At 21.7% G+C, this 13,012-nt stretch overlaps 4 pseudogenes; 1 reads left to right on the top strand and 3 right to left on the bottom strand.

The window, feature by feature from the left end:
• Positions 1-8: 8 nt before the first annotated feature.
• LOC132695973 (NADH-ubiquinone oxidoreductase chain 1-like) lies at positions 9-705 on the top strand (annotated as a pseudogene).
• A 780-nt stretch (positions 706-1,485) lies between these two features.
• Positions 1,486-2,954, bottom strand: LOC132695971 (cytochrome b-like; annotated as a pseudogene).
• A 7,034-nt stretch (positions 2,955-9,988) lies between these two features.
• LOC132695974 (cytochrome c oxidase subunit 1-like) lies at positions 9,989-11,156 on the bottom strand (annotated as a pseudogene).
• On the bottom strand, positions 10,813-12,714 carry LOC132695975 (NADH-ubiquinone oxidoreductase chain 2-like; annotated as a pseudogene).
• Positions 12,715-13,012: the final 298 nt, after the last annotated feature.

A 13,012-nucleotide genomic window follows, 5' to 3' on the forward strand; every position in this document is an offset into this window, starting at 1 on the left:
ATTTATTTTTAGTGGTTATATTATGATTATCAATACCATTTTTAAGTGTAAATTTAAATTTTAATTTGTCGGTTTTATTTATTTTAAGAGTGTCAAGATTAGGAGTATATAGAATTATATTGGCTGGATGATCTTCAAATTCTATATATGCTTTATTAGGAGGATTACGGGCTATTGCTCAAGTTATTTCTTATGAAGTAAGATTAGTATTAATTTTATTATCTTTTATTTGTATAATTATAAGTTTTAATATTTTGGATTTTATTAAATTTCAAGAAATAGTTTGATTTATTTATTTTATATTTCCTTTATGTTTTATATGATTTATTACTAGGTTAGCTGAAACAAATCGAACTCCTTTTGATTTTGCTGAAGGGGAATCTGAATTAGTTTCTGGTTTTAATGTTGAGTATAGAAGAGGGGGATTTGCTTTAATTTATTTATCAGAATATGCAAGAATTTTATTTATAAGAATATTATGTAGAATAATTTTTTTAGGGGGTAATATTTGATCTTGAGTGTTTTATTTAAAGTTGAGTTTAATAGTTTACTTATGAATTTTAGTTCGGGGATCTTTACCTCGGTATCGTTATGATAAGTTAATAAATTTATGTTGAAAAAATTATTTACCTATTTCTTTAAATTTATTAATATTATTTTTTTCTATTATAATTTATATATTTTTAAATTTTTAACTTAATTATATATATATATATATATATATAGTTTTTATATTATATTTTAGGTTAATATTTAATGTATTAAAGTTTATATAGTTTAGGATTTTTAAATATTTAAAATATAATTATTTTAGTTTAAGGAAATATTTTGAGTATAATTAATAATATAATTATAAATAAGGAAATATTTTAAGTACAATTATCTGTATAATAATTATAAATAAGGAAATATTTTAAGTACAATTAGTAATATAATAATTATAAGTAAGGAAATACTTTAAGTACAATTATCTATATAATAATTATAAGTAAGGAAATATTTTAAGTACAATTAATAATATAATTATAAATAAGTAAATATTTTAAGTACAATTATCTATATAATAATTATAAATAAGGAAATATTTTAAGTATTAAAGTTTAAATTATTTAAAGTTGGACATTTAGAGTTAGTAATTTAGGCTAAGGAAATATTTTAAGTACAGTTATAGATTTAATTTAGTTAAAAATTTAAAATTTTAAGTATATATTTATAGAATATTTATAAATATAAATTATTTAATTTATTTATATATGTATATATAATTATATTTATTATTAGTATATTATTATTAATTATTATTTAGTTTATATATTATTATAATTATTATTATTATTATTTTTTAACTTTTTAGGGAGATATTTTAAGTACTAATTTTTTAGGCTTAAGATATAATTGTACTTAAAATATTTACCTAAAAAGTTAATAGAAATTTGTATTTCTTTATTATACTTTCAAAGTATATACTTATTCAAGTTCATTAACTATAAATAGAGATATTTATTTCATATATTTATAAATAAATATCTTATTAGAAAGTAGGAAAAATAACAAATTGTAAAAAATTGCCCTAAGTTAATATAAGGATTTTCTACGGGGGATATGCCGATTCATGTTAAAATTAAAATGATAGATACAAATATTCAAAATAATATTTTATTAATAGGGTAAAAATTAATTCTTGAATTTTTATTATTAATAATTGGCAGCGTATATAAAATTATAATTGAAAGGAATATAATAATAACACCTCCTAGTTTATTGGGGATAGATCGAAGAATTGCATAAGCGAATAAGAAATATCATTCAGGTTGAATATGGATAGGAGTAACTAAAGGATTAGCTGGCGTAAAATTATCAGGATCTCTTAATATATAAGGTATGGTTAGAGTAATTAAAGTTAATCTAAAAATTATAATTAGCATTCCTAATAAATCTTTAAAGGAATAGTAAGGATGAAATGGAATTTTATCTAAATTATTATTTAATCCTAAGGGATTTGATGATCCAGATTTATGAAGAAAAAGTAAATGAATAATAATTAAGCTAAGGATAATAAAGGGGAGAATGAAATGAAAAGTAAAGAATCGAGTTAATGTAGCATTATCTACAGCAAATCCCCCTCAAATTCAAATTACAGCAGAGTTTCCTAAATAAGGGATAGCTGAAATAAGATTAGTAATTACTGTAGCCCCTCAAAAAGATATTTGTCCTCAAGGTAAAACATACCCAAGAAAAGCTGTTGCTATAGATAATAAAAAAATTGTTACTCCAATTAGTCATGTTCTTTTTAGATTTGAGGACCCGTAATAAATTCCTCGTCCAATATGAATATATATACAAATAAAAAATATTGATGCTCCATTGGCATGAAGAGTTCGAATTAATCATCCAAAATTAATTTCTCGACAAATGATTCTTACTCTATTAAATGCTAGTTCAGTGTGGGGATAATAATGTATAGCTAAGAATAAACCTGTAATAATTTGAATTAAAAGACAAATTCCTAATAAACTTCCAAAATTTCATAAATAGGAAATATTTGAAGGAGAGGCTAAATCAATAAGTGAATTATTAATAATTTTAAATAAAGCGTTAGATTTTCGGTAGGGTGAATTTATCATTAGAATATTTTACGTAGGGGCCCGAAATTATTTATAGTAATTGTTACAATTGTAATTAAAGTTACTAATAAGTAAGTTATAATTATAATTAAAATAAAATTATTAGGATAATTAAAATATTTTCTTAAGAATAGTTCTATGTTGTGAGGATTAAATATTTCATTAGAATTTTTAAAATAGATAAAATAAGAGTCATATATATAAATTATTAAAATATTAATAAGATTAATAATAATAAAAGTAACTAAAATATTATAAAATTTTTTAAATTTATTATTGGAGGAAATTCTTGTTATATAAATAAAAATAATTATCAATGCTCCTACAATAATTATGAATAGAATATAAGATACTCAATAATTTAAATTTATTAATCCAATAATTAAGGAAATTATAATTGTTTGTAAAAGAATAATAATTCCCATTGAAATTGGATGATTAATAAGTAATACTATAATGGATAAGGATAAATTTATTCTTAATAAGAAATATATTATATCAGAAAATAGTTTAAATAAAATTTTAATTTTGGAGATTAAGGATAGAGTTTTCTTTTTCTGAAACTTAAAGAAATATTTCATTTCTGGTTTACAAGACCAGTATTTTAATTAAATTATTTAAGTTAAAATATAATGATAATTAATTTTTATATATTTAGAAGAGTAATGTTTATTATTGGTTTATTATTTTTTATTATAAAAAGTAATTATTTATTATTGATATTATTAAGATTAGAGTTTTTAGTTATTTCTTTATATTTTAATATAGGATTAGTATTAAGATTTAATTTAAGAGATTATTTTTTTTTAATAATATTTTTAACCGTAAGTGTATGCGAAGGTGCTTTAGGTTTAGCAATGCTTGTATTAATAATTCGAAGATATGGAAATGATTATTTAAATTCTATATTATTATTATGATAAAATATATTCTTATATTAGTAATATTGATACCTTTAAGTTATTTAAATATATTTTGATTGATTCAATTTATAATATTTATTATTAGTTTTTTTTTAATACTTGGATTTAGAATACAGAATTATATAATTAATATTAGATATATATTAGGTATAGATATTATATCTTTTTGTCTTAGATTATTAAGTATTTGAATTGGTTCTTTAATAATCATAGCTTCTGAAAATTTATATAGAAAAAATAAATATAGAGATCTTTTTTTATTTTTAATTTGTTTATTAATAATTTTTTTATTATTATCATTTATATCAATAGATTTATTTATATTTTATTTATTTTTTGAAGCTAGATTAATTCCAATTTTAATTTTAATTATTGGATGGGGTAGACAACCAGAACGTTTAGATGCTGGATTTTATTTGTTAATATATACATTATTTGGATCATTCCCATTATTATTAGGTATTTTTTTTATTTTTTATATATATGGAAGATTAACTTTTTTTAATTTAGAAATTTCTTTTAGATTAATTTTATATTTAAGTATAGTGTTAGTATTTTTAATTAAAATACCGATATATTTTTTTCATTTATGGTTATTAAAGGCTCATGTAGAGGCCCCAATTTCTGGATCAATAGTATTAGCTGGCGTTTTATTAAAATTAGGAGGATATGGGCTTATTCGAGTAATAATTATATTTTTAGATTTTAAATTTATAAATTTATTAATTATAAATATTTCATTGTTCGGAGCTGTAGTTATTTCTATAATTTGTTTACGTCAAAGAGATATAAAATTATTAATTGCTTATTCTTCTGTTTCTCATATGGGTTTAGCTTTAGCTGGAATTATAAGGTTAAGTTATATAGGTATAATTGGGGCTTTAATTATAATAATTGCCCATGGTTTATGTTCTTCTGGTTTATTTAGTATTGCAAATATAATATATGAACGAACAATAAGACGAAGAATTTATTTAAGAAAAGGATTTTTAAATATTATACCTTCTTTAAGCTTATGAATATTTTTATTATGTTCTTCAAATATAGCAGCCCCCCCCTCAATAAATTTATTAGGTGAGATTTTTTTAATTAATAGTTTAGTCAGATTTAGAAATTTGAATATATTATTTTTATTTTTAACTACATTTTTTAGAGGGGCTTATTCATTATATTTATATTCTTTTTCTCAGCATGGAAAATTTAGTTCTTATATTTTTAGATTTATAAATATAAATATTCGTGAACATTTTTTATTATTATTACATTGAATACCTTTAAATATATTGTTATTAATTAGAAATTTATTAATTTATAATTTTTAATAAACTTAAATATTTTATATAAATAAAATATTAATTTGTGGAATTAAAGAAATGGAAACATTTTAAGTAATAAAAATTTGTAAAATTTATTCATTTTGGATTTTGATTTTTTCTGTATTATTAATTTTAATTAGTATAAATTTATTAATTAAGGATAAAGTTTATTTGTTAGAGTATGAATTATTAAATTTTAATTCCGTTTCTTTAATTTTTTCTTTATTAATTGATTGAATATCTTGTATATTTATAGGATATGTATTATTTATTTCCAGAATGGTAATTTTATATAGAGAAGATTATATAAAAGGAGATTTAAATATTTCTCGATTTATCATATTAATTTTGCTGTTTGTTATTTCTATATTATTATTAATTATTAGCCCAAATTTAGTGTCAATTTTATTAGGATGAGATGGCTTGGGCTTAGTGTCTTATTTATTAGTAATTTATTATCAAAATGTTAAATCTTATAATGCAGGTATGTTAACAGCTTTGTCTAATCGTATCGGAGATGCGGCTTTATTATTATCAATTTCTTGAATAATAAATTATGGTAGTTGATCTTATATTTATTATTTAAATTTTATAAAAAGAGATTTTTCTATACAGGTATTAGTATTATTTATTGTTTTAGCTGCATTTACTAAAAGAGCTCAAATTCCTTTTTCTTCATGATTGCCAGCAGCTATAGCTGCCCCAACTCCCATTTCTTCATTAGTTCATTCATCTACTTTAGTAACTGCAGGAGTTTATTTATTAATTCGATTTCAAGAAGCTTTTAGTAGAAGATTAATATTTTTAATATTATTTTTAAGAATAATAACTATATTAATATCTGGTATTGCAGCTAATTTTGAGAATGATTTAAAAAAAATTATTGCTTTATCAACATTAAGGCAGTTAGGATTTATGATAAGAATTTTATTTTTAGGTAGAGTAGATTTAGCTTTTTTCCATTTATTAATTCATGCTTTATTTAAAGCTTTAATGTTTATATGTGCAGGAATTATTATTCATAATTTTAGAGGATGTCAGGATATTCGTTATATAGGAAGATTAATTAATCAAATACCGGTTATTTCTAGAATTTTTTTTTTTAGAAATATAGCCTTATGCGGGATACCATTTTTATCGGGATTTTATTCTAAGGACTTAATTCTAGAAAGAATAAGAATAGGATATATAAATATATTTATATTTTTTATTTTTTATTTATCTATTGGTTTGACAGTAATATATACTTTTCGATTAATTAATTATTTAGTTTTAGGTGATTATAATTATTATAGTTTATGTTCTATTCAAGAAAGAAATAATTTGATAATAAAGAGATTATTTGGATTATTAATTTTTATCGTTATTAGAGGGAGGATGTTTTCTTGAATTATTTTTATTTATCCTATATATTTTTTTTTACCTTTAATAATGAAATTACTATCCTTTTTAATAATTTTATTAGGGATTTATTTAGGTTTTAAGTTATCAAAAATAAGAATTAATATAAAAATTAAATCTCTAAGGTTTCTTAATTTAGTGAAGTTTCAATCTTTTATATGAAATATACCAATTTTATCAACTTATGGGCTGAATCATTTAGTATTAAATTTAGGTCAAAAATTAAATTATTTAGATCAAGGATGAATGGAGTATTATGGAAGAAAAAAATTATTTTTTTTATTAATTAATTCTTCTAAGGGATTACAAAAGATTTTTATAGATAAATTTAAAATTTTATTATTTTTATTTTTAATTCTTATTTTTACTTTTATTTTAATTATTTAATTTAATAATTTAAATAGCTTATATAATAGAGCATAGTATTGAAGATACTAAGGAAATAATTTTATTTTTAAATAATAAATTTATAGATAAATATATCAATTTTACAGTGAAAATGTAATGTTTTAAATTAAACTATATAAATATTTCTATGTATACTATATATATATATATATATATATATAGAAATATAAACGCACTTAGCGCTTTGAACCTATGTTAGAAGCATAGTTTAAAGAATATTTCTTTAATTGGAGAAAACTCAATTTTATCATTAACAGTGATAGACCTCTATTTTGGTTTCAATTAAAGTAAGGATTATTCATCTAAATTTTAGGTCGAAACTAAAGGCAATTTTTTGCTTCATACTATTTTATAAGATAAATTTATGGAATATCTTTTAAATGCAAATTAAATGTTTTTCTTAAACTATTATCCTTTAGTTTGATCATTCTAATGCCCCTAATTTCCATTCGTGAAATAACCCCAGTAAAAGAATAATTAAAAAAAAACTAATAGAGTAAAATAATCTAAAAATATTTGAAAATTTTAATGAGAAAATAATTGGTAAGAGTAATGTTAATTCAATATCAAAAATTAAAAAAATTAGAGCAATTAAGAAGAAATGTAATGAAAATGGTATACGAGAATTATTTTTTGGATCAAATCCACACTCATAGGGCCTACTTTTCTCACGATCGATTAATGTTTTTATAGATAAAAAATTAATTAAGATTATTAATATTAAAATAACGATTATAATTATTAATGATAGATAAAAAATTATTATTATTATTTATACTAAAAATTTAGATTTTTTGATTGGAAGTCAAATATAATAATTTATATTATATAAATAAAATTATCTTCTTCATCAGTAAATAGATAAATATAAAAATAATCATACTACATCTACAAAGTGTCAATATCATGCGGCAGCTTCAAATCCAAAGTGATGAATTGAAGAAAAATGCCTAATAAATAGACGAATTATTATAATTAAGAGAAATGTAGTACCAACAATAACATGAAATCCATGAAATCCAGTTGCTATAAAAAAACAAGTTCCATAAATAGAATCTGAAATTGAAAACGAAGCTTCATAATATTCAAGAGCTTGAAGTAGAGTAAAGTAGATCCCTAGGCCAATAGTTCATATAAGTCTTTGAAGTGCTTGAGAATAGTTATTTTCTATTAATCTATGATGAGCCCAAGTTACTGTAATACCTGAAGATAACAAAATTAATGTATTTAATAAGGGGATATTTATAGGATTAAAAGTATTAATTGATTTAGGGGGTCATATTATTGCCAATTCAATATTAGGAGAAAGACTATTATGGAAAAATCTTCAAAAAAATGAAATAAAAAATAAAATTTCAGATGTAATAAATAAAATTATCCCTCATCGGAGCCCGGATGAAACTTTTAGAGAATGCAATCCTTGGAGGGTTCTTTCTCGTGTAATATCTCGTCATCATTGAAATAAAATTAATAGTATAGAAATTAATCTAAAAATCAATAGATCAATTTGATATAAGTGGAATCAAGAAATACCTATTAATAGATTTAATAAATTAAAAGAAATTAATAGTGGTCAAGGCCTTGGATTTACTAAATGAAAAGGATGATTTTGAGTTGTCATTAATGAATTTCTCTAGCATAAAGAGTAATAAGAATAGAAAATACATATGCTTGGATTAAGCTCACTGCAGATTCTAAAATTAGTAATAAAATTTGAATAAAAATCAAAACATTAATTGTTAGAAAATTTATATATTGACCTATATTTCCTAATAAGGTTAATAATAAATGGCCGGCAATTATATTAGCCGTTAAACGAATGGCTAATGTTATTGGGCGAATTAAATTTCTAATTAATTCAACAATTACTAAAAATGGCAATAAGAGAGCAGGGGCTCCCATGGGCACTAAATGAGCTAATATATTTATTGTATTAAAGGTAATGCCAAAGATTATAAAAGTTAGTCATAATCTTAAACTTAAACTTAAAGTAATAGGTATATGGCTGGTTCTAGTAAAAATGTAAGGGAATAATCCTATGAAATTATTTAGTATAATAAAAATAAAAATTCTTAATAAAATTAATGTTGATCTTTTTATATTTTGAGGAAGCAGGATTTTTAATTCTTTATGAATTCTTCTAGTAAGAATAATTCAAGATATATTATAACGAGAAGGAATAAATCAGAAAAAAGATGGTAATAGAATCAAACTTAATATAATTCTTAGCCAATTTAAGTTAAATAAATTTGTAGAAGGATCAAATGAAGAAAATAAATTTATTATCATTTTCAGTAAGTTTTAGGTAAATTTAAATTTTTAAAATAAATTTTATTATTAATTTTAGGCAAATAAATATAATAAGTTAAAATAATAATAATAATAAAAATTCTAATTGTGTAAATATATAAAAATGATCAACTTAAAGGAGCTATTTGTGGTATTAAAAAACTAACGGGGCGCAGATATTTTTAACTTGACAAGTTAATGTTTTATAATAAAACTAAGTTTTTCATTAGAAGTAATTTTTTAGTTTACTATAAATTGATTTAAGAGATCAATGCTTAAAATTTCAGCCATCTAATGTTAATTATTTTTTAATCATTTAAGAAAAAAATTAGAAGAGATTCTTTCTACTACAATAGGTATAAACCTATGATTGGAACCGCAAATTTCGGAGCATTGACCAAAGAAAATTCCGGTTCGATTAATAAATATATTTGCTTGATTAAGACGTCCAGGAGTTGCATCAATTTTTAGCCCAGCTGAAGGTAAAGCTCATGAATGGATGACATCTTCTGAAGTAATTAATAGGCGAATGTAAGTGTTAAAAGGAATTACTATTCGATTATCAACATCTAATAATCGAAAGTTGAAGTTATTTTGTGGAATTATATAAGAGTCATAATTGAAATTTTGTAAATCTGAATATTCATATGTTCAGTATCATTGATGTCCGATAATTTTAATAGAAAGGGCAGGTTTATTTAGTTCATCTATAATATATAATAATCGCAGAGATGGCAAAGCAATTATAATTAAAATTATAATGGGTATAATAGTTCAAATTAGTTCTATAGTTTGGTTTTGTAAAAAGAATCGATGGTTAAATTTATTTAATAAGTAAGATAATATAATTTGACTAATTAAAATTGTAATGATAATTAAAATTATTAATCTATGATCATGGAAAAAAATTAATTGTTCTATTAAGGGTGAAGTACTGTCCTGTAATGTTAATGTTTTTTCAAGTAGACAATTCTAAAAAAAGATAAACTTTATATTAAGAGCTTAAATCTTATGCACTATTCTGCCATTTTAGAATTTAGTAATTAAAGGGATTTCATTAAATCTATGTTCAGCGAGTGGTAGTGATCTTAATCATTCAATTGAAGAGGAAAAATTTAAAGTAGTTAATGTTTGTCGGCTAAGAATTAAACTTTCTCAAATAATATAAATAAAGAATATTAATCTTAGTGTAGAGATTAATCTACCGATTGAAGAAATGATATTTCATTTAGTAAAAGAATCTGGATAATCGGAATAACGGCGAGGAATTCCTCTTAATCCTAGAAAATGTTGAGGGAAGAAAGTTAAATTTACTCCAATAAATGTTACAATAAAATGTCTTTTTAAAAGTTTATTATTGAGAGTTAACCCAGTAAATAACGGGTATCAGTGAATAAATCCTGCAATAATTGCAAATACTGCCCCTATTGATAAAACATAATGAAAGTGGGCAACAACATAGTATGTATCATGAAGAATAATATCAATAGATGAGTTAGCTAGGACTACTCCAGTTAATCCGCCAATAGTAAATAAAAAAATGAAACCTAATGATCAAAGTGTAGTTGGTTCAAAATTTAATTTAGTTCCATAAAGTGTAGCTAATCATCTAAAAATTTTAATACCGGTTGGAATAGCAATAATTATAGTGGCAGAAGTAAAGTAGGCCCGAGTATCAACATCCTATTCCGATAGTAAATATATGATGAGCCAAACTAAAAATCCTAAAAGACCAATAGCTAATATGCATAAATTATACCTAAAGTTCCAAAAGTTTCTTTTTTATTTCTTTCTTGAGAGACAATATGAGAAATTATTCCAAATCCTGGAAGAATTAAAATATAAACTTCGGGGTGTCCAAAAAATCAAAATAAATGTTGATATAAAATAGGGTCCCCCCTCCGGCTGGATCGAAGAATGAGGTATTAATATTTCGATCAGTTAATAATATAGTAATAGCTCCCGCAAGTACGGGAAGAGAAAGAAGAAGTAATAGAGCAGTAATACCGACAGCTCAAGAAAAAGTGAAATTTGATCTATGGGTATATTATGAGGCCGTATATTAATAATTGTGGAAATAAAATTTGTTGCCCCTATAATTGAAGAGATTCCGCTAATGTAAGCTAAAAATTGCTAAGTCAACTGAACTTCCTCTATGAGCAATATTAGATGCTAGTGGAGGATAAACGGTTCATCCTGTTCCAGCGCCTTTTTCAATAATTCTTCTAATTAATAGAAAAGTTAAAGATGGCGGTAAAAGTCAAAAACTTATATTATTTATACGGGGAAAAGCTATATCAGGAGCACCGAGTATTAGAGGAACTAATCAATTGCCAAATCCTCCAATTATGATAGGTATAACTATAAAAAAAATTATAATAAATGCATGGGCTGTAACTATTACATTAAAAATTTGATCATCACCAATCTATGATTGAGGATTTCTTAGTTCAATTCGAATGATAAAACTTAGAGAAGTGCCCACTAATCCAGATCAAAGCCCTAAAATAAAATATAGTGTACCAATATCTTTGTGATTAGTAGAGTAAAGTCATTTATTCGGTAAATTTAATAAAGTGGCTGAAATTTTAGGCGATGAATTGTAAATTCATTTATAAATATAAATATATTTCTTTATTAAACTATATAGTCTATAGGAATAGGATTTTAAGATGCAAGCTTAAAGGAAATTTAAATTGGTTTATAGTTTAAGAATTAGGAATAAATTCTATTGTTAACTTTGAAGGTTAAAAGTTTTTTTAACTTAAATTCTTTTTTAAAAAAATAAAATTAAAAAAATTATAAGTCCTATAAATGAGATTATATTAGTTAAATAAATAAATAGATTTAACTTAAAAATATTTTTAGAGTGGGAAATTATTTCTGTATGATTAATTATTAATATAGGAAGTGCGATTCGAATATATATGAAAATTATAATTAAAGTTGAGATTAATATTAATAATCTTAATATAAAAAAGTTATTATTAATTAATTTATTGATAATTAATCATTTAGGTAGAAATCTAAAGAAAGGCGGTAATCCTCTTATAGATAAAAAATTAAGAGAAAAAATGAATTTAAAATATTTAAATTCATTTAGAGAATAAAATAATTGTGTTAAAGAATAGATTTTATTAACATTTAAAATTATAATAATATTGATTGATAGGATAAAATATATAATAAAATATATAATAAAAATTTGTATATTAATTAGTCTTGCAATTAATCAACTTATATGATTAATAGAAGAATAAGCTAGAATTTTTTGTAGATTAATTTGATTAAGTGATTGAATTCTCCCAACTATTGAAGATATAATAATAATGATAGAAATAAATAAGGTAATAGAGAAATTATAGGAAATTATAATTAAAGGAGCAATTTTTTGCCAAGTTATTAAAATTAAAGTGTTATTTCAATTTAATCCTATAATAATTTCCGGGAATCAAAAATGAAAAGGAGCGGCGCCTAATTTTATAAATAATGCACAATTTATATAATTATTAGAATATTATTATTAAAAAATAAAGGATTAATATGTAAGTTAAGAATAATTCTAAACAGTAGAATATTTGAAGCTAAAGCTTGGATAATAAAATATTTTAATGCTCTTTCTGATGAAAAAATATTTTTAGAATTGATTATTAATGGAATAAATGATATTATATTAATTTCTAATCCTATTCATATTGAAAATCAAGAATAAGAAGAAATGACTAATAATGTTCTGAAAATTAATGTATTTAAAAATAATAATTTATAAAATTTAATAATTAAAAAGCAGAGAATAATCTCATAATTGGGGTATGAGCCCAAGGGCTTAGCTTAGCCTATCTTTTTATATTTAAGTATAAGAGGTATAAAAGTTTTTGACACTTTAGGAAATAGTTTAATTCCTATTAAATATAAGTATTAATTATTATTATATAAATAATTGTACTTAAAATATTTCCTTATTAATTATTATTATATAAATAATTGTACTTAAAATATTTCCTTATTAATTATTATTATATAAATAATTGTACTTAAAATATTTCCTTAT

This window comes from Cylas formicarius, unplaced genomic scaffold, assembly GCF_029955315.1.
Source record: "Cylas formicarius isolate icCylForm1 unplaced genomic scaffold, icCylForm1.1 PGA_scaffold_186__1_contigs__length_13097, whole genome shotgun sequence".
NCBI classification, from domain to species: domain Eukaryota; kingdom Metazoa; phylum Arthropoda; class Insecta; order Coleoptera; family Brentidae; genus Cylas; species Cylas formicarius.